Source organism: Taudactylus pleione, unplaced genomic scaffold (assembly GCF_031769625.1).
Source record: "Taudactylus pleione unplaced genomic scaffold, aTauple2 ptg000579l, whole genome shotgun sequence".
In the NCBI taxonomy this organism is placed as follows: domain Eukaryota; kingdom Metazoa; phylum Chordata; class Amphibia; order Anura; family Myobatrachidae; genus Taudactylus; species Taudactylus pleione.
The window spans coordinates 5,316,475-5,339,787 of NW_028284981.1; the positions used below are offsets into that span (position 1 = coordinate 5,316,475).

Sequence of the window (23,313 nt, forward strand, 5' to 3'; positions counted from 1 at the left end):
GCAAAACGCAGGCATGTCAGTGTATTTGACGCCGTTACAGGGGCGCGCATAAATTAGCCACTGCGATGGCATACGCAGCTTTAGCTTTCACTGCGTGCATCGAGGTTAACAAATTCTGAGTAAGGTCAGACCTGTTGTAATTGTGCGTGAGGCTCCGATGGTACTCGATGTTACCGATGGTTTCGCAGACTTGCAATGTATTACAGATGTGAGTAAGGGGAAGTGGTCGTCCTTATGTTAGGCTGCGACGGGATTGCGATTACAAACATTAGCATATTTCAGCAGTGGGTCTGCGTGCGTAATCGCAGCGGCGATCGCAATAATGATCCGTAATGAACCAGGCCCTGAGTCCTCTGTGTATGTTATTTTATTGTATTTGTGATTTTAATCATTTGTTATTTTATTATTTATTTTCATTGCCATATATGTGTCTAAACTGTGCAATAAATATCTAGCTAAATTCACATAAGGCAATAGAACTTTCTTTCACTGGAATTTTAAATGGTATTTTAGTGAGTGACTCATATCTAAGAGGTATGCGCCATTTGTGTTTAAATTAAATATTTATTTGGATCTGGAGTAGTAAGGTGTTTCTTCTATACTACTTGAACGCAGGCAGCTGCCTATTTTAGCACAGTTAAGGTCTCTCATGATAAGAAAATTGTCTGAAGTACATCATAACTGGTCAGGGGACGTGGTTGGCACAGTGCCCAGTGCCCTCTAGATACAGCAATGTTTTTTGTCCTTGAGGCTTAAAGTTGCCAACCAGACCCGAATATGAGCAGGAGAGGATGTGTGATGCTCAGGGCTAGCAGGCCCTGAGACAGATATAAAGGAATTACCAGACCTTATGGGGGAAATGCCTCACCCTGCTGACATCATTGATAGCAGAATTCATGTAATGGTGACATCAACCTCAGATCCTCCACTGTCATCTCATCAGGATAGTCCGTAATAGTGAGTGGTGGAGCTCCCATCTCTAATGGTAACTAAAGTCTGATGGCATGTAGGGATGTCTGAGGGGCATGTGAGGAGATCTGAGGGGCATGTATGCAAGAATGGATATAGAAATATCTTGTGGCTGGTTTATTCCATCAGTGCACAAAAAAAATGATTAATTTCCTCAAACGTTACGGACATTCAGCAGATAGGGTCACAGTGCATCTCCATGGTAACAGAAATACTTTCAGCTTGTTACTTCACGTATTGGTTAATCTGTGGCGCCCTACAACAGAAAGGTGACACACTGCAAAACATGGCCGGGAAGGGACATGAGTGTTATGTTCTGGGTTGTTTGTGGACCCGGGGTGGTAGCAGGAGCGATCACAGAAGCAGATTTGAAAATAAAACTAGGATTTTTAATAAGTGCTTGAGTAGACATATAATGTGGCAGTAAATAAAAGTCCAGGAATATATAAATGTGCACAAGAGTTCTGTGGTGGGAGCAAAAGGGTTAATGTCCAAGTAGAAACAATTAGAGCTGTCCAGATGTGCAGGTAGTGAAACTGAAAATAATCAAGCCAGGTTTGCAGATAGTGAACTGAAAATAAACAAGCCAGGTATGCAGGTAGTGAACTGAAGCGCAGGATGTCAGCAGGCTCAGGCACTCAGGTATGGGCAAGGGTGATGGAGGAAGCGGGGTAGTCCAGTGGGAGCTAGGAGCTGACAGTCAGACAGCGAATTCACAGGAACAGGAAAGCACAGAGAACTCCCTCTCAGCTAGGCTGAGATACACGATGCACATTCAAAGAAGGAAGGCACTGACCCTTCCTAAATACCCCATGCCGTGCTGTTACTGGCCGGAGGGAACATGTGACTCACCAGGATTGGCCAGCCGCATCACATGGCCAGAAGGCAAGATGGCGGCGCCCATGCCAAATGGAACGGGGACGCCGCCAGGCCTTACCAGCGCCGAGTGACAACAGGCCCGCACAACAACGCGCGCAGCCAAAGCCCCCCGCCAGACACCAGCTCCGCCACCAGACAGCCCGCGCCACAATGACCTCACAGGTAACACTCGCCTAGCTCCATGCTGAAATACCCTGGCCGTGACAATGAGTTAGCTCTGTGCAATTCTTTCTCTCCTTACATTCCTACTTGGTTATGCTTGTATCCCCAGACCAAGCTCATTTTATCGTATCGGAAACCAGCCCCAAACTGGTCAACCCAGGCCTAGAATTCCTCAGAAAGTCGGGGCCCCCAAAACATGGTCTCAGTTGAACTGCTTGGGCACGCAGTTCAACTGCGATAGTATGCTAATCCATTGCGATCGCAATGTAAACTCGGCACTCCATAAGGACGCCCACTTTACATTGCACACATCCATAATACTTAGTAGACTAGGGGAAACCATCGGTACAATCGGAATGGGATTGAAATGCCGGTGGCTGTTTAGACGCCAGTTCAAATCCCGATAGCGGATGCCCGACAGGAGCAGGTAAGTACCCTAACCTCCCCTGTCCTCCCCCTAACCCTCCCTTAGTGGTGCGCAACCCTAAACTGCCCCCTTAGTGCCTAACCCTAATCTACCCCTGGGAGTGCCTAACCCTAACCCCCCTTACCCCTCCCTAAACCTAACCCTCCCGGGTGTGCCTAACCCTAACCCTCCCCCCTAGTGGTACCTAACCCTAATCTTCCCCCCCCAAAACCTAACCCTAACCCCGCTAGACTCCCTAATCCTAACCCTCCCCCCTGCGGCTGACGCCAAGGGCGCCCCGGCCGTAAGGAGGGTGGTGCGGTCGGTGCCTCCGCACAGGGCGGAATCCTGCAAGGTCACCGGCCACTACCTGCTGGGCTCCGGAGGTCTGTAGGAAGAGACCTCCTGGAGTGGTGCGCTGCAGAGCAGAGTAACGTGAAAGAAATCCCCGCCCTCCACCTGACGGCCGGATGAAAAGGTAAGCGCAAACGGGAAGGAGGGCGCGGGGGCGAGCGAGAGGGGCGGCAGTGCAGCATAGAGCGCACTGCCGTCCTGCTACGGCGCCGATGTTAGGCGTCGGTATTTCGATGCCTATCATAAATCCCTAGCCGGCATTCCGCTGTTGAGATTGTCATATGACTACATCCCGTACAATCGAGTGCCATCGCAGCCTCACGCACACTTGCACAAGCTCTGACCTTACTCAGAAATTGCTAACAACCACACACGTTATGAGGCCTCAGACTGCATATGGCGGCGCAGTGGATAATTTATGGACGCCTCTGCAACGGCGTGCATACCTGCGGTTCCCCGACCACCCCCCCCCGTCACCACCCACAAACAGTGATTCCTGTCAATCGATCTGCAAGGGGTCTGTGTAGCCTCTGTGATCGCACTGCGATGCATACGCATTAGCAGCTGCGATCCTTGCCCATTGTTCTTTCCAGTGGGACTACAGGTCCCAGCAAGCCTCTCCTGGCATGCAGGCACCTGTGGAACAACAGGTGCCAGCATTCCCAGACATTAAGGGCCCACTAGCACCTGTAGTCATCCCGTAAATAAACTATTAAAATAATGACAGTACTTGCACACTGAAAGGGAAAGACCTTTATTTTATTTTATTTTTTAAATCCACGCTCACTAACTTATTGGATCGGCTCCTCTTCGGTCCATGTAGTAGTCAATACATCTTCAGAGAAAGAAGAAAAAAAGAAAACCCGAGCCCAAGTGGACAGCACTTTACACTCGGTACAGTACTAGTGCATGATAGAGGACATTCCTGGTCACTTTCATAATAATTAATGGGGGAAGCACTGATGGGACTACGCAACGGTTTTCTTTTACCGATTTTCCAGTACCAGACCAGCCTGCGAGGTCCAGGATTGATTATGGGTTGGGGAGGGGGGGACATGCAATTTTAAACATTAACCCAGAGGTTCCCAAACTCGGTTCTCAAGGCACCCTAACAGTCCAGGTTTTAAGGATATCCATGATTGATCACAGGTGACTTAATTAGTACCTCAGTCAATTTAATTTAACCACCTGTGCTCAACTATGGATACCTCTAAAACCTGGACTGTTAGGGCACCTTGAGGACCGCGTTTGGGAACCTCTGTATTAACCATTTATTTGCTCTAATAAGCCTTCTTCGGGCAAACAAACACATCTATTTTTTTTACTATTTTGCTGCGGTGTTTGTGCGTCTTCTCAGCGTTAGCAACCCGATTCTTAGTAAATCCAGGATTTCTATTGCTGTCTATGAAAAGGATACGATGTTTGGTCCGATGGTCTAATGCCGTCTAAAGTCGGATTTTTTGTGTGATTTGCTGTCGATTTTGCCTTTAGTAAATCTCTGATTTGCAAAATAGACAGGATATCACAGAAGATAACTAAATTGACCAGAATCAGCACCAACCATCATGAGGGGAGTACACCCAGAACCAACCGCTATGGGGAAAGGACAGGGGCCATAACTAGGGTGGTGCAACATGTGCCACAGTGCCCCCTGTCCTGTTCGAGCCTGTAACTTTTCTGTTTGTCAATCATTCTCACTTGTAGCTTTCTCTTTTGTTAACCCTGGCATCTCCTGGCTGCCTCTATCATTTTTATTTAACGCACAAATTTCAAAATACTGTCATACCCGGGACTCAAACCTATTAACTCTTATATAGCAATCAGATATCTTAAACATTGAGCTATCTGCCCCACAATTTCTTCTGGTAAGTTCAGCTGTTGGTGCAGGGAGGGCACATACATGGATCTCCCTGCCACTGACATTTGCCATACACACTACAAGTACTGTTCTTTCTATACCTTCAGTCGGTGATCTACAGTGCTGGCTCCAGGCTTGTGCATCGCGGTTCTGATTAACAAATCCTGCTGCAGTGCAGCTTCACCAGCGCTCTCCTACATATAGGCCTGGTGAGTTATAGTGCATAGTCATTGTGTATCATCACCGAAGCCCAAGCTTGCCGACTTTCTGGCTGCCCCTTCTGGGAGGGAGCAGCCAGATCGGCATTACAGGGGGGGCGTGGCCATCGTGAAGAGGCGGGGACGGCCAGGTGATGCGCGTTTGTGGACGGAGCAGGGGCGGGGCCACGCAATCACATCATTTTGGCCCCGCCCCTGCTACACAATGCCGATATTACAGGCATTGTGAAGCAGGGGGCGGAGACGAAATGACGCAATTTGTCATGAATCGCGTCACGCTCCCCCCAGCTGTGGGAGTTTCTAAGGTAAGTGCGGCGGGGTTTAAGAGGGGTGGGTGGCAGCCGGGAGGATTGCCTGCCATCCCAGGAGGTCGGGAGCGGCACCCGATTTTCGGGAGGGTAGGCAAGTATGCTGAAGCCATTGGATTCACATTGTAGGATAACAGTGGTACGAGATCCGTACCGCACCATCATCATCGTATGGGTCAAATCAGATATGTCATGCCGATTCCATATGAGGCCACGCCCCTTTTTTGGTGCATGTCTTATGTCCCTATTTGAAAAATGGGGTGGGGGGCACCAATGCTTTTCCTGGCCCATGGCACCAAAAAGTCTAGTTACGGCTCTGGGAAGGACACTCAGAACCAACCACCATGAGAGGAGGACACATAGGGGTATATTTACTATAGTGCATTTTTAGAAGTGGAGACGTTGCCTATAGCAACCAATCAGATCCTAGCTATTATCTTCCAGAAGGTGCTAGATAAATGTTAAGTAGAATTTGATTGGTTGCTACGGGCAACATCTCCACTTGTAAAAACCCGCACTTTAGTAAATATACCCTACAGCAGTGGTTCCCAAACTTTTTTGAATCACGGCGCCCTAGAGTATCAGCATTTTTTCCACAGCACCCCAGAGCCAAAAGTTTCTTATTGAGAAATTCAGAAAAAAATTAAATGAAGTCATTTGTGCTTCTATGTCACCCTTAGGTTCAGTTATGTGGTGGGGGACAGGGCTGCGCTTCTTTTTGTCCACATATTCTTTGAATAGCAGCCATTAGCACTGGTTTTGCCTATCACACTGACTAACAATTATTTTATTTGGTACTGGACCACCAACCCAAGGCACTCCTGCAAGTGCCCTGAGGCACCCCAGGGTGCCACGGCACACAGTCTGGAAACCACTGCCCTACAGAGTTAAGTTTTATAATTTTCCCACCTATTATGATCTGGCTACCGTCCTTAATCCACCACTAGCTCCAATTCCTTGGAAATAATGAAGGCGATTTGACCTGTGAATGTTACTGCATTAGTGTGTTCGTGGATTGGTGGCTAGGAACTGTCCTTCCATAACCTGTGTATGCTGTAGGCCTACCTGCAAAGAATCATATCTGTCTGGTGTTTGTATATCCACATGTCTGTATTGCCATCTACAGAATAAACTGTGTTTTGGTTGCAACAATCTGCCTGAGTGATTTAAAAGAACCCACTAGGTTGCGCGTTCCTCACACAGTCATTTATTAAAACACTGTTTATCATACTTGCCTACTGTCCCGGGACCGGCGGGTAACCCCTGCACCTCTGGAAGTGTAGGCACTTCTCCTGCATTCCGCCCACTTCCTAGCAGAATAGGGAGAATATTCCAGGGGATCAGCAGGTCCGTATGCAGGGGGTGGGGACTAATGCTGTGATTCTATAAGAATCGCATAATTTCCCCTTCCCCTAATTAAATATTTGTGTTGAATTCCTGTGAGGGGCAGGGCTTAATGACACAACCCGACCAGTCCCCAACACCTCCTACCTGCTTCTTCTCCCGGGAAGGGAAATTCAGAAGTCGGCAGGTATTCTGTTTATGCCTTATGTTCTATCTGAGAAAAGGAGCAGGCCCTAGGCCAAGATCATTTATATGGGGCTGCTAGGCTGCCGAAAGCATTCCGGGGCTTGACCCCGATAGCTGATGCTATCTGCTGATGACATTAGCCTATAGTAGCCTATGGCTACTATATCGTCAATTTTTACAGAGAGGGTATTAGCAGAGTATTGCGCAGGGTAGGACACTGGGGTCCATAATCTATTAGCTTGAGGCTGCTGGACAGCGTCCGCCGTCCATAACCTATTAGCAGAATGCAACAGAATGTGCCTGTGAAGTACACTGGGTGTTAAATACATTTATCCAGCAGGACAATACACTTGGCCAAAGTGTGTAGGACGTTAAGTATGTTGCGTTGTAAAATGGTGCTGGTGGTGGTAACTCCACATGTGGTACAGCTTAACCAGGTCGTAGGTTTATTTAACCAGGTAGAACAACAAGTAGCACAGAGACACAAGGATGAACAGGTATATTCACTATATGGTGCAGCCTGGAGCGCACGGGTATTGCTGGCCGCTGTAGTGCGACTGATGTTAAGAGGACATACATCCTGATGGTTAGTGGCATACAGGGCTCTGTATGGTTTTCTGCTGGTGTCTAAGAGGGCACGTCCATATAGCTGGAGCGCTGGGGAGAAATTATGCGGGAGGGTTGGCAAGTATGGGCAGTTTATTACCAACACACATAACAGAGCCATTACTAGTGATGGGCATACTAGTGGCACATTACAAAAGAGCATTCTAAGTGGCAGACTGGCAGCATTTTGATGTCACTGTAGACAAACGTACCGGTGGTACAATTCTGATGGGTATATTAATGTCTTGACTAGAGATGGGCTTATGAGCAGTATAACATATACTCATTTATTTAATTGCATTATCGTTACAATTTGTTTATTTATGATTTATTACACAGGTTCTCAAAACCGGTCCTCAGGACCCTAAACACATGCATGTGTTCCAGGTCTCCTCACAGAATCAAAAGTGAAATAATTAGCTCCTCCTGTGGATCTGTTATAATGTGTCAGTGAGTAATGAACACACCTGTGCACCTGCTGGGTGACCTGGAAAATGTGACCTGTGTGGTTTCCTGAGGACCAAGTTTGAGAACCAGTGATTTATTATATTTGGATAAAAGGTTTGCCAACTATGAGCCCTAAGCAATAGGAAAAAAAAAGTCCTGGCTCCCTCTAGTGGAGGAAAGTGGTTTATAACTTCAGTACTGAGGCATCTCTAGTGTTGGTCGGCCAGTGACTGGATACACAATATTATTTTCATATAAACAGTATAGCAGTGCATAAACATTTTGTCACGTATGTGCAATTCTGAACGCAGATTTCTGATTATCAGGAATCTGTGACTGCGCAGGACCCATTCTGCGAATGTGCAGAACAGGTCCTGCATGATCACACGCAGCCCCTGCTATGCCTCTGCCTGATTGACAGGCAGAGGCATTTAAAGGGCGGTGCGGGGTGCAGGGATGGAAACGGGGCGTGTCGGTCCTGTTTTCTGGGAGTGGCAGAGGTGTAGTGAGGCCGTCTGAACACAGGTGAAAGGGCGTGGCATAATTGCAAGAGGTGTGGTCATGCCCCCTTAGGATTATTTTTTTAGCGCTATGCGCCAGGGAGTGGGGCACTGTGAGCCCTTCAGCTCGGTGCAAAGCCAGGATGGGCACAATCAGCATGATCGCTCCCCCCACAGACGAGCAGTCTCCCACTGCAACCCAGCACACAGCTGCATGTGCTGGGCTGCTGTGATTTATGAGGGAGGGGGGGTGGCACCGGACCCGGGCCCCTCCAGTAGCCCGGGCAATTAGTATTTGCTCCTCCCCCCTCTCGGCACCCCAGGCCAGAGGCTGCATCCACAGATGCAGTTTCCTGGCCTCACAAGCAGTGGTGTACCTAGGGGGCAGGGCATGTGCCCTGGGCGCCGTGGCAGGCCCAGCAGAGGGGGGGACACCGCTGGCCATGGCATCGTAACTGCACCCCCCCCCGACTACCATTGCGCCCGGACCAAAGAAGATGTCACTCCCCTGTAGGCACTTGCAACTGTGCCTGCTGGTGCTGCCTGTAGGGGGAGCACAAGCAACTTTTGAGAACATTAGATGTGTGACAGTGTATTTGTGTCAGTGTGTATGTATCTGTGTCAGTGTGTGTGTGTGTATCTGTGTCAGTGTGTGTGTCAGTTTGTGTGTGCATCTGTGTCAGTATATATCTGTGAGGTACAATGCAGGGAGGGAGGCGATGGTGTGGCTAAGAGATTATGTGGGGGGGTGGTGATGGTGTGGCTGAAAGACAACACAGGGGGCAGGTGATGGTGTGGCTGAGAGACGACGCAGGGGGGAGGTGATGGTGTGGCTGAGAGACAATGCAGGTGGGAGGTGACGGTGTGGCTGAGCGATGATGCGGGGGGTGCGATGGTGTGTCCGAGAGACGAGGCAGGGGGGGAGGTGATGGTGTGGCTGAGAGCTGATGCAGAGGGGCAGACGATGGTGTGTCCGAGAGACGACATAGGAGAGGAGGCGATGGTATGGCTGAAAGACGATGCAGGGGGGAGGTGATGGTGTGCTGAGATGATGCAGGGGGAGAGGTGATGGTGTGCTGAGAGATGATGTGGAGGGGGAGGCGATGGTGTGGCTAAGAGACTACACAGGGGGAGATTGTGTTGCTGAGAGGCGCAGGGGGAAGGAAGTTACACGGGGTACAAGTCTGGTTGAACCACTGTTGTATGATAATGACCTTCTTAACATTCCAACACAAACAGGCACCACAAACCCCCCTCCCGCTACCATTGCGCCCGGGCCAAAGAAGATGTCACTCCCCAGTAGGCACTTGCAACTGTGCCTGCTGGTGCTACCTGTAGGGGGAGCTGCAGCAGAAGCAACTTTTAAAAACATTAGATGTGTGACAGTGTATCTGTGTCAGTGTGTGTATCTGTGTCAGTGTGTGTGTGTAAGTTTGTGTGTGCATCTGTGTCAGTGTATATCTGTGAGGTACAATGCAGGGGGGAGGTGATGGTGAGGCTGAGAGATTATGCGGGGGGGTGGTGATTGTGTGGCTGAAAGACAACACAGGGGGGAGATGATGGTGTGGCTGAGAGACGACGCAGGGAGGGAGATGATGGTGCGGCTGAGAGGCCACGTATGGGGGGAGATGATGGTGTGGCTGAGCGACGACACGGGGGGGGCGATGGTGTGTCTGAGAGACGATGCAGGGGGGGTGATGGTGTGTTGAGAGATGATGCTGGGGGATGGTGATGGTGTGCTGAGAGACGACGCAGTGGGGGAGGTGATGGTGTGCTCAGACGACGTAGGAGGGGAGGTGATGGTGTGCTGAGAGACGATGCAGGGATGAGGCGATGGTGTGGCTGAGAGACGACACAGGGGGGAGGTGATGGTGTGCTGAGAGATGATGTGGGGGGATGGTGATGGTGTGCTGAGAGACGACGCAGTGGGGGAGGTGATGGTGTGCTCAGACGAGGTAGGAGGGGAGGCAATGGTGTGCTGAGAGATGATGCAGGGATGAGGCGATGGTGTGGCTGAGAGACGACACAGGGGGGAGGTGATGGTGTGCTGATAGTTGACGCGGGGGTGGCGATGGTGTGCTGAGAGATGACGCAGGGGGAGGCGATGGTGTGGCTAAGAGACTACATAGGGGGAGATTGTGTGGCTGAGAGACGCAGGGGGAAGGAAGTTACAAGGGGTATGAGTCTGGTTGAACCGCTGTTGTATGATAGTGACCTTCTTAACATTCCTACATAAACAGGCATCTTCCAGATGATGTGACCTACATGAATAGTGAATACCAACTGAAGATGCCGTCTTCCCAGGGAGGATGTATTTCTTCAGAGATTCCACATCCTGAGACACTACCGTATAGGTAAGGTGCATATGGATTGGAAAGGAATGTTCCAGGAGTGACGAGAAATGGGTGGCCTGTCATGTTGGCAAGCCCCATTTTCAGTGGCCATGCCCCTTCGGTGTGTGACCAGGCCCATTTTTGCTGCACGCCTAAGGCGCGCAAATATAATTTTTCTACATGTGTGTTCGGGGAGAGGGGGGGGGGATGGTGGCATTCTTCAATTTGCCCTGGGCTCCAAAGACCCTAGTTACGCCACTGCTCACAAGCCAGCCAGCCTGCATGAGCTGAGGCTTACTTAGCTGGCCAGTGGGCCGGCGCCGTCCACCATCGTGACCATCGTGATCTCAGCCTGCGACCTCGATCACAGTGCTAGGATCACAAATGTAGCAGAGGGTGTCATACACCTCCCGCTGCATTTGCATATTAGCAAGGACAGAATTGCAAAGCTGCTTGGGCGCAGCTTTTCAATTCAGTCCTAAGCTAAATCACCCCCATAGATCCCATAATACATACCTGATTCACTGTGGAGAATCAGGTATGTATTGAAGCAAATCCACATCATGGGCCTGATTCAGAGCCGCACGCAAAAAGCGAGCGCTCGCACTGAATCAGGTCGGCCGTTTTGTTTTTTTTTGTTCGGCCTCGGCCTCCTGGCCTCCAGCTTTAGCGAGCGGCCAGGTGATGGTCACAATGGTCGCGACCATCGGGCTTGCGACGATACCCTTGTGGTCTAATAGAGCCGGAAGCTCACGTGTGATGTCAGTAGGGCCGCACCCAAATGGCAGGTGCTCCTTCGGGAACGCCTCCATTTGGTCAGCCACCCCCCCTCCCCGCCTACAAAACGGGGCGAGCTGTCTATCAACATCGACATCCGCCCCGTTTGTAGCGAGCCCCGGAGTGAGATAATTTCTCTCTCGCTACGGGGCTTGTGCACGCGCATTGCACACGCCGCTTGTGCGCAACGCAAAACCATCGACCCGCTAGCGAGAGGGTCTGAATCAGGCCCCATGTTCAATACATACCTGATTATCCACAGCACAAGTAAGAAGTGAACTGTATGTATAATAAAGATCAAATAGCCAGATGCTGCAAACGTGAGGGTGAGAGGGGGGGGGGGTGGGGTTGGTGTCCAGTTGCCTGGAAACCCCCTCCCCAGCCCTCCCCATGACCACAATAGAAATAGTAATATAATAGAATTTTCCAAGTTCTGCTTGTTCTTCTCAGTATCACTAATAGCACCATCTGCGGATCTTTTAACTAGTGTCAGTCTGTAATAAATACACCTGTGTACCAACTAGGAGATCTCGAAAACATGCACTGTTAGGGGTGCATTGCTGTAGACCATCAATAAAGTTAACTATTAATGCGGGAATTATGATATACAATACACTTTGTATGATGCATATTAAAGCTGGTTAAGTGCTAGTTATTATGCCCTCTTCAAGGGAAGTGGTATGAAATACCGCCAGCCGCATGGCCGGCAGTACGATTCCCGGCAACGTGAGGCAGACAGCTGGAGAGATCCCGGCAGCGGCAGCCCGACAGCGCTGGAAATCCCGATCGTCCTTAGGTAAGTACTTACTAACCTAACCCCCCTAACCCTAACCCTCCTTAGTGCCTAACCCTAACCCACCCTCCCGTTAGCCTAACCCTAACCCACCCTCCCGCTAGCCTAACCCTAACCCTCCCGGGTGGGTGCCTAACACTATGTCCCCCCGGGAGCCCTAAACCTAACCTGCCCCCCGTGGCTGTCTGCTTGCGGCGCCCGGCATCCCTTCGATCGGGATGACGGGCGCCGGTCTCCCGCCATCGGAAAAATGACAGGCATCTAGATTTAGACGCCTGTCATTTAACCTTCGCCGGAATAAAGCAGTAGGGAAGCCGACTGTCGGGCTTACGTCAGCCGGCTTCCCGATTGCAACCCCTCTTCAAGGACTGGCCACACTCACTGTAAAATCAGGCATTTGGAAACCCCCATCTAGAAATCCTGCGTTTGCCACTGTAACGTCTAACAACAGAAAAGGACAAAACAGGAGCATTGTACTGTGACACTTTAGGATCTTAGGATGATTGCTGTGCACTGCATACAGGATTTGTAGCACTGTGACTCTGGAGTACTATGGTGCATTACACAGTGTGCAAACAGCCATGTTGTGGCCTGAATTTATATACCAGGGAATGCATTCTATCCAGTGCCAGATTAAGGTCCACATGGGCCTGGAGCTGAAATTTGCGAAGGGCCTATTTTATACCACTGCAGCAGGGCTGTCTTAAGAGCAGTGTGGGCCCTGGGCAAAGCACTGCACTGGGGCCCTTACCCGCCCATTGTGTCCCCAGTAGTACGCCCCTTATATAGTGCCCCCAGTAGTAGTCCCCAAATGCAGTTTTCCCAGTAATTGTACCCCCTATGCAATGCCCCTTATATAGTGCCCCCAGCAGTAGACCCCCATGCAGTATCCCCAATAGTGGTACCCCTTATGCAGTGCCCTTTAAATAGTGGTCCCAGTTGTAGTCCCTCCCTATGCAGTACCCCCAGTATTGCCCTTTATATAGAGCAAGTAGTGGTCCCCCGATGCAAAGCCCCCAGTGGTAGTCCCCCCTATGCAGGGCCCCTAGTAGTAGTCCCCTCCCCTTGTAGTGCTCCTAGTAGTTGTCCCCCCCCTTGTAGTGCCCCCCGGGCCCCAGTAGTAGTCGTCCACCCCTTGTATTGCCCCCACTAGTGGAACTTCCCTTGTAGTGCCCACACTAGTAGTGCCCCTAGTAGTTGTCCCCCCCTTGTAGTGCCCCCAGTAGTAGTCTCCCCCTAGAATTGCCCCCCAGTAGTAGTCCCCCCCTTGTAGTGCCCCCAGTAGTAGTCCCCCCTTGTATTGCCCCCAGTAGTAGTCCCCCCCTTGTAGTAGTCCACCCCTTGTATTGCCCCCAGTAGTGGAACCCCCCTTGTAGTGCCCCCAGTAGTAGTACCCCCCTTGTAGTGCCCCCAGTAGTAGTCCCCCCCTTGTAGTGCCCCCAGTAGTAGTCCACTCCTTGTATTGCCCCCAGTAGTGGAACCCCCTTGTAGTGCCCCCAGTAGTAGTCCCCCCTTGTAGTGCCCCCAGTAGTAGTCCCATCCTTGTAGTGCCCCCAGTAGTAGTCCCCCCCTTGTAGTGCCCCCAGTAGTAGTCCCCCCCTTGTATTGCCCCCAGTAGTAGTCCACCCCTTGTAGTGCCCTCAGTAGTAGTCCCCCCATTGTAGTGCCCCCAGTAGTAGTCCACCCCTTGTATTGCCCCCAGTAGTGGAACCCCCTTGTAGTGACCCCAGTAGTAGTCCCCCCCTTGTAGTGCCCCCAGTAGTAGTCCCCCCCTTGTATTGCCCCCAGTAGTAGTCCCCCCCCTTGTAGTGCCCCCAGTAGTAGTTCACCCCTTGTAATTCCCCCAGTAGTGGAACCCCCCTTGTAGTGCCCCCCAGTAGCAGCCCCCCCTTGTAGTGCCCCCAGTAGTAGTCCCCCCCTTGTAGTGCCCCCAGTAGTAGTACACACCTTGTAATTCCCCCAGTAGTGGAACCCCCCTTGTAGTGCCCCCAGTAGTAGTCCCCCCTTGTAGTGCCCCCTGTAGTAGTCCCCCCCTTGTAGTACCCCCAGTAGTAGTCCCCCCCTTGTAGTGCCCCCAGTAGTAGTACACCCCTTGTAATTCCCCCAGTAGTGGAACCCCCCTTGTAGTGCCCCCAGTAGTAGTCCCCCCTTGTAGTGCCCCCATTAGTAGTCCCCCCCTTGTAGTGCCCCCAGTAGTAGTCTCCCCCTTGTATTGCCCCCAGTAGTAGTCCCCCCCTTGTAGTGCCCCCAGTAGTAGTCTCCCCCTAGAATTGCCCCCCAATAGTAGTCCCCCCCTTGTAGTGCCCCCAGTAGTAGTCCCCCCTTGTATTGCCCCCAGTAGTAGTCCCCCCCTTGTAGTAGTCCACCCCTTGTATTGCCCCCAGTAGTGGAACCCCCCTTGTAGTGCTCCCAGTAGTAGTACCCCCCTTGTAGTGCCCCCAGTAGTAGTCCCCCCCTTGTAGTGCCCCCAGTAGTAGTCCACTCCTTGTATTGCCCCCAGTAGTGGAACCCCCTTGTAGTGCCCCCAGTAGTAGTCCACCCTTGTAGTGCCCCCAGTAGTAGTCTCCTCCTTGTAGTGCCCCCAGTAGTAGTCCCCCCCTTGTAGTGCCCCCAGTAGTAGTCCCCCCCTTGTATTGCCCCCAGTAGTAGCCCACCCCTTGTAGTGCCCTCAGTAGTAGTTCCCCCCATTGTAGTGCCCCCAGTAGTAGTCCACCCCTTGTATTGCCCCCAGTAGTGGAACCCCCTTGTAGTGACCCCAGTAGTAGTCCCCCCCTTGTAGTGCCCCCAGTAGTAGTCCTCCCCTTGTATTGCCCCCAGTAGTAGTCCCCCCCTTGTAGTGCCCCCAGTAGTAGTTCACCCCTTGTAATTCCCCCAGTAGTGGAACCCCCCTTGTAGTGCCCCCAGTAGCAGCCCCCCCTTGTAGTGCCCCCAGTAGTAGTCCCCCCCTTGTAGTGCCCCCAGTAGTAGTACACCCCTTGTAATTCCCCCAGTAGTGGAACCCCCCTTGTAGTGCCCCCAGTAGTAGTCCCCCCTTGTAGTGCCCCCTGTAGTAGTCCCCCCCTTGTAGTGCCCCCAGTAGTAGTCCCCCCCTTGTAGTGCCCCCAGTAGTAGTACACCCCTTGTAATTCCCCCAGTAGTGGAACCCCCCTTGTAGTGCCCCCAGTAGTAGTCCCCCCTTGTAGTGCCCCCTGTAGTAGTCCCCCCCTTGTAGTGCCCCCAGTAGTAGTCCCCCCCTTGTAGTGCCCCCAGTAGTAGTACACCCCTTGTAATTCCCCCAGTAGTGGAACCCCCCTTGTAGTGCCCCCAGTAGTAGTCCCCCCTTGTAGTGCCCCCTGTAGTAGTCCCCCCCTTGTAGTGCCCCCAGTAGTAGTCTCCCCCTTGTATTGCCCCCAGTAGTAGTCCCCCCCTTGTAGTGCCCCCTGTAGTGGTCCCCCCTTGTATTGCCCCCAGTAGTAGTCCCCCCCTTGTAGTGCCCCCAGTAGTAGTACATCCCTTGTAATTCCCCTAGTAGTGGAACCCCCCTTGTAGTGCCCCTAGTAGTAGTCCCCCCTTGTAGTGCCCCCTGTAGTGGTCCACCCCCCAGTAGACAAATAAAAAATAAACACCTGAATCCCCACCGCCGCCATCCGCTCCTCCGTCCGTCCTCCCGGACTGGGACGCTCTGCATTATGGGAGATGGGTCATGACGTCTCTCCCATTACCCACAGCGGGAGTCGGCAGATGCCCGGTTCCGGTAGTGGTAGCAGCGGCCGGTGAGAGTGTGTCTGACTCTCATCAGCTGCTAAAACAAACACTCAGCTGCCGGCGCCAGTGGCTGTGTGCTTGTCACTGTGTAGTGCTGACCGAACTCCGGTCAGCGCTACACACGCTGTGCAGCTGTGTCACAGAGACAAAGACTGCCCGCGGCTGCGTACCAGGGGAAGGGTGGTGGGTTGCTCTTCACGGGGTGGCGGGACAACTGCTAGCACAGACTAGTGCTTTAAAAAAAAAATGTAATTTAGTAACAGGCAGCGGCTGCAGAGGGCTGGAGGGCCCCTTGAAGCTTTGGGCCCTTGGGCAACTGCCCTAAAAGCCCAATGGGAGAGACGGCCCTGCACTGCAGGGGATGTGACTAAAGCTGAGGTAGTGGAGCTATAAAGAAAACTTTTTTTGTGTGTGAAGGTGTGTGTACTGTATAGTCTGCCTTTCCTTGAGTGCAAAAAAAATCTAAAATGAGTAACTGATTATTGCCATATTTCTTTAAGTGTTCATCCCAGATGCCTAACCGGTATAGGTACGGGATGCCAGGCGCTCGTGATCCTGGCAGTCAGAATCCAAACGCTGGCATCCTGACAGGGTTAGGATACTGACACCTGACGGTCATTAACCTAACCCTCCCTCTCTCCCTATCCCTCCCTCCCCGCAGCCTAAACCTAACCCTCCACCCCGCAGCCTAAACCTAACCCTCCCCCATGCAGCTTATATCAAATCCTCCCCCCTGCAGCCTGAACCTAATCCTACCTCCCGCAGCCTAAACCTAACCCCCCCAGCAGTTTAACCCACCCCCTAGTGCCTAACCCTAACCTCCCCGAACCCTCCCCCAAACCCCAATAGCAGATTTGGGCAGAGTAGTGGATAGAGAGAAGGTGGGACAGAGCAGAGAGTGGGATGGGTGGACAATGGGAAGAGATGCCAGGATCCTTTATTCGTGCGGATGTATGTATGCACATACATACAATAACACATACATATGCATGCTTGCCTACTTTCTTCAACTCCTTCAATTTACAGCTGCTGCCCACTGAGTCACTCTGGATTACAGTTGCTGCGGGAGGGAGAGGTGGGTGGGCGGGGCTTCAGACGGCCATTGGTGGGTGGGGCTTAATTCGGCGGGTGGGCGGAGCTATGTCGGACAAAGGCAAATAGCTTTCAGGGGTGTGGGAAGTGAATGGGCTGGGCTTAGCCTTTAGATGGCTAGGAGGTGAATAGGCACTAGGGCTCACCAATGCCGATGGTGGTGACTGTTGATGGGATTTTTTATTTTTTTTCCTGTGCGCACTGGCCAGACTACAGGAGATGCTCTGGGCCTATTTTCATGGGGGGGCCTGGAGCTGGAGCTCCACCCGCCCCATTGTTAATCCGGCCCTGATTCTATCCATACTTTCCTACTCTCCCGGAAGTTGCTGGCGGCTCCCAAATATTCGGGTAGCCCCCAGCACCCCGGAAGACTGTCCGGTTCACTTCCTAGTGAAGTGGGCAGGATGCGGATATAATTGATGGAAATCGTGGCAGCATGTGGAGAGGGCGGGGCTAAATTACACAAAACTGCATTATTTAGACCCGCCCCTCCTTGCAGCCACGCTGTTTGCTGTAAAAGGGATGACATAGGAACCCAGCCCCGCCCCCAAAGTTACCAGCTACGTCTCTCCTCCGGGCTTCTCCTGGAGAGGAGATCTAAAAGGTCTGCAAATATGATCCTATCAATACAATAGGAATTTGCTATGTCATACAAGTATGAGACACAATATGAATTTTAAATTGTAAATGTTGATGTTGATCTCTAGGGACCAGTGGCAGATTTTACCTATGGGCTGCAACCCCCCGCAGTAAAATCAAACCCCACCCCTACATATTGTAGAATTAATATTATCCATTATTTATATGGCGCCACAAGGGTTCCGCGACGCCTTAGATAAGAATAAACAGTGAACATAAGAACAAGATGAAAAAAAGTAAGACTTACAGTACAAAACTTTGCAGAACAAAGGACATAAGCTATATAAACATTGCTCATATGCAGTCACAGTACCCAGCGCTGTCTGTGCCACTGAGGGCAGGGGCAGAGCACAAAAGGGCCCTGCTCGTGAGAGCTTACAGTCTAGAGAAGAGGGGCAGACAGAGAGAGGTAACACCAAATGTTGGTAAGTATGGGTGACACAGAGAGGAGAGACAGAGAGGGAGAAGCATGGAGAGGTGAGTTAGATGAGAGCTGGAAGGCTTTAATAAAGAAGTGGGTTTTGAGAACTCAATTGATGCTTTAAGGGACATATTTATTAACAGATGTGATCAGCCCCCAACAATAAGGAACTCTTATTTGCCTAAATGTATTATTATTGAGTCGCCAGGACAGGGACTCTGGCAGGAGCCCGTCCTGCCGATCTGTACAAGTAAAATCTTTGCATCTGCGATAGGCTACAACAGGACCGGCTCCAGGGGTCAGAGTGCCCTGTGCCAGCCCCCTCTAGCGTGCGGCCGTAAATGGGGGCGTGGCCTAATTGCCATAGGTCATACCCCCTACATGTATGGTGTCTGCTAAGTGCTCTAGGGGAATATAAATTAGCACCATTCCTACCGAAACATATGGGATTTGCATACCCATGTACAATCATATGAATACTATATAAATGCCGTTTACATGTGATCTGATTATCCCCAGGCACAGACTGACATTACTTATACCTGCATTTAGATTATCTGTTTATATGGCTATATGAATATGATATACATACTTTAGAAGGTAACATAACCAATTTAATCATTAATCAAAGTATGCTGGTGCAATACTTTGTTTGGAATTTATGTCCATTGTTTAATCAAAGCGGACTTCTCATACTGAGTTAGTCCTACATAATGCCCAGGACCCCCAATCTCCTGTTTATATAGTCCTACAAACATACAACTCTGAATATGCCCAATCTCGTCTGATCTTGGAAGCTATACAGTAATGGGCCTGATTAGTACTTGGATGGGAGACCACCAGGGAATATTGGGTGTTGTAGGTAATATTTAGGAGCAGAACAGGACTAAGGGCCTGATTCAGAGCCGGACGCTATTCGCTCGTTCAGAAAAAAGGGGTGGCTATTCAAATGAACTGTTCGCTCTTTGCGGTCTGTTCACGCCTCTATGTCTGAACGAGCGAACAAAACTTGCGGTCGTTTTTTATGAAACTACGCCCCCTGGCCGCTCGCATCCTACGTCATGTCCGCTATTTATTAGATTAATCGAGTACATCGACCAGCGTATGAACTGCTCGCTATTCTTGTGGTTGGTTTTCCTACCACTATCATGCGAGCAGTTCTGACTATAAAATAACCCAGTGACGTGGTCAATGACGCTGCTGTATTAATAATGCACACCCATAAAACGCCCGTTTTGACCTTTAAGCACGCCTGCGTTCTGATCTCCACTCCCCGTTTTCAAGCACCTTCCCCTGTTACCACCCACATACTCCTGTCACTCAAAATAGCAGGCATTCACTATTTAGCGAACAAATGATTTTCGGGCGCACTGACTGGTTCGCGCATGCGCAGTTGTGCAAACATCCGTACGCATGCGCAGTTGTGCAAACATCGCTCAGAACGAACGAGCGGCCACTTACGAGCGGCTCTGAATCAGGCGCTAAGTGTATAATAGCAGGGACATAAGTGATTACATTTGATTTGGTTTATGTTGATTTCAGGATCACCACGGGTACAAAACTCCTGTATGATGTGAATAAATAATCTAGAATTTATAGGAGCATGATTACCCAGAATTATTTGAATATTTATTTTGCCGTATCCATTTATTTTATTAAAATGAGGAGATCCGCAGCTTTTTAATAATTACTAACAAAGGTTAAATTTTATTAAATTTGATTTAAGAGTGCCCCAACAACTAGCCCTTCTTGGCTCTTTGCTTTTTGTACACACCTCCAAATAACGCCAGGCTGGGGGGAGCCTCACTAGCTGGGCTTCCCCCAGCCCTCTCCCGTCACTGAATGGATGCCGCGCGCATGCGGGCGGCATCCATTCAGACTCCGGGGTCCGGCACTGCCGCACAGCTGCGGCAGTGGGGGGTCCCCAACCTCCCGATTTAACCACCTGCGGGCCAGCTCGGCCTACGGGTGGAACAGCGGGACAGTAATGTCCCGCTGAAATCGGGATGTTGGAGAAGGCTGCACCCTCTATGGGTGGCGCCCCTGGGTGACCGCTCAGGTCGAACACCCCTAGAGCTGGCCCTAGGCTACAACGGGCTAATGTCATCTAAACACGGTGTTGCCTGCCTGTGCCAAGCTCTGGAACGCTTTGCATTCTGGCCCAGGCAGTCCACGCCATGTTTCGATGACGTTAGCCCGTAAATCTATGGAAGCTGCTGCTGCCAGAAATGTAGGGGCAGCAGCAGATATCTCCGATATCTTCTGCGGCCCCTCTGTAGTACAATGGTTGGGGATACTCAATATTTGCAGGTAACCCCTGAAAATGGGTGTTTTCGGGGGATATCTCACAAATATTATTTGACAAATAGGCGCCTTGGAGAGAAGTGAAGAGTCTAGTTCAGAGTTGCCGACTTGTAGCTCCCTCCTTCCGGGAGGGAGCTGTCGGGCATCCTCAGCAGGGGGGCGTGTACCATCAGAAGGGGGCGTGACCCAGACTTTGACTAGTCAATGGGGGCGGGGCATGGGCGTGACAACGCGATCGCGTCATCGCAGTCCCCGCCCCCTCTTCACAATGCCCAGATAAATGGCAGTGTGAAGCAGGGGACGGGGCCATGATGACGCGAATCGCGTCATCGGGCCCCCCGCTGACGGGGATAATACTGTATTTGCGGTGGGAGCGGCGGCGAGCCAGATGGATCGCCGGGGACCGGGAGACCTACCTACCTTTCCAGGGGGCCGGGAGCGGCACCCGATTTTCGGGAGGCTCCCGACCAAATCTGGAGGGTAGGTAAGTATGGTCTAGTTGTGGAAGGGAGAGAGTGCCAGAGGCAGAGAGCAGCACGGGAAACATCTTGGGAGGGGGTAATTGGTTAGGAGGAGAGACGGCGGTCATTGGCTGAGTGAAGTGGGCGGCTGGGAGTGTGAAGGGAGATGAGGATGGAAATGTAAGGGAGAGTGGATAGAGTGAGGAGTTTTAATTGGATTCTGAAGGGAAAGGGGAACCAGTGAAGGGCTTGGTGGACAGGGGAGGCAGAAGAAGTTTGTTAAGAGAGGAGGATGAGCCGAGCAGAAGCACTGAGGACGCAGTGGAGTGGAGAGAGATCGGTGCTAGAAGTACACAGTGCGCAATCTGTAGTCTGAGCAGTGGTAAGTCAGTGACCTACACAAGTGGCTGAATGCTGGAAAACTGCAAGTGGTTAACACCGCACATAGATGCTGCACTATATATCTTGCTACAGAATTTTTTTTAAAGAAGCTGATCCTGAGATGCTTACCAATACACTAGTCATGTAATGATCATTGCTCTAATATTCATGCGACAAACCCATAATATAAACAATCTGTACTTCCAGCTTTGATGAAAATGAAGGCCCATTGTGTGCTGACAACCAAATGTCCTGGAGTGGTACCTGTAGTCCCTACCATCAAAAATGACCCCTTCCACCCGGTACAAAATGCTCTGCTCCTGGACTTCCCACCTGATGTATGATTGCAGTCACCTGTGTTGAACTAGTTATTTGATGAGACAGGTGTTTCCCCACAGGTGTCTGCAATCATAAATTAGGGGGGAGCCATACATGCCCACTCTCCCGGAAGTCGCGGGAGGCTCCCGAATTGTCTAGTCACCTCCCCCCCCGGTAGAGTAGGCACTTCTTCCGCATTCTTGCCCACGTCCTAGTGAAGTGGGCAGAATGGGGAGAGTTTCCACGGGGATCGCGGGTTCCCATGCGATTCTGCAAGAATTGCTCCATTTGTCTCCGCCCCCTATTTAAATATGAGCGACCCACAGCAATTTACCATGATGGACGGAGTTTAGTGATGCGGACCGTCATGTCCTGCCCCCCATGGACACTGAGGGCCTGATTCAGAGCCGCTCGTCCGCGCCGAGCGATGTTCGCACAACTGCGCATGCGTATGGGTTGTAAGTAACACGCATGCGCGAACCAGTCATTGCGGTCGGAAATTGTGTGCTCGCAAAATAGCGAATGCCTGCTAATTTGAGTGACAGAATGAGGCGTTTGTGGGTGGTAACAGGGGAAGGTGCTTGAAAACGGGGAGTGGAGATCTGAACGCAGGCGTGCCAAACGGTCAAAACGGGCCTTTTAAGGGTGTGCATAATTAACAAAGCAGCGTCATCTTTCACGTCACTGTTCGCATGATTGCGGTAGGAAAATCCAACCACAAGCACTGCGAGCAGTTCAGACGCCTTTCGATGTACTCGTTTAATCAAATAAATAGCGGAGATGACGTAGGATGCAAGCGGCCAGGGGGCGTCTTTACAAAATAGCGAGCGCATGTTTCGTTCGCTCGCTCAGACATAGAGGCGTCAACAGACCGCAAAGAGCGAGCGCTCAATTTAAATATCCGGACCCTTTTTCTGAACGAGCGAGCGCAAATAGCGTCCGGCTCTGAATCAGGCCCTGAGTTGCTTCTCCTCCCCGGACTTCTACCAGTGAGGAGAAAAAAATAGTCGGCAAGTATGGTGGGAAGTCCAGGAACAGAGCATTTTGTACCTGGTGGAACGGGTCATGCTGGAGGGTCTGTAGGTCTACGCCAGGTTGCCACAGCAGTTTACTTATAATACAGGTTCTCAAACAGTGCATATTTTTCAGGTCTCTTAATCAAAGTGAAATAACTAGCTCCACTGGTGGAACTCTTAAAATGTGTCAGTGAGTAATGAATACACCTATACAGCTGTGAACTGTGTGGGGTTCTGAGGACCGAGTTTGAGAACCTCTTACCTATAACTTTCACATCATACTTGCCTACATTTGAAAAAGAATTTCAGGGAGATTGTGATAGCAACACCTACGAGCGCGGCGGTACAGAGGGCGTGTACTGCTACATCTGAGAGGCGTGTCATAAAATTGATTTACAGTATATACTCGAGTATAAGCCGACCCGAATATAAGCCGAGGTACCTACTTTTACCCCAAAAAACTGGGAAAACTTATTGACTCGAGTATAAGCCTAGTGTGGGAAATGGCAGCAGCTGGTAGTGCCCCCAGTAGTAATTCCCCCTGGTTGTGCCCCCAGTAGTAATCCCTCCTGGTAGTGCCCCCAGTGGTAATCCCCCCTTTCAGTGCCTCCAGTAGTGATCCCCCCCGGTAGTACCCCCAGTGGTAATCCCTTTTAGTGCCCCCTGTAGTAATCCCCCACTGGTAGTGCCCCCTGTAGTAATCCTCCCCTGGTAGTTCCCCCAGTGGTAATCCCCCCTTTTAGTGCCCCCTGTAGTAATCCCCCCCTGTAGTAATTCCCCCATGGTAGTGCCCCCTG

The 23,313-nt window shown here is 51.0% G+C and overlaps 1 pseudogene; it reads left to right on the forward strand.

Annotated features, from left to right (window-relative positions):
* Window positions 1-18,782: 18,782 nt before the first annotated feature.
* On the forward strand, window positions 18,783-18,901 carry LOC148481475 (5S ribosomal RNA; annotated as a pseudogene).
* Window positions 18,902-23,313: the final 4,412 nt, after the last annotated feature.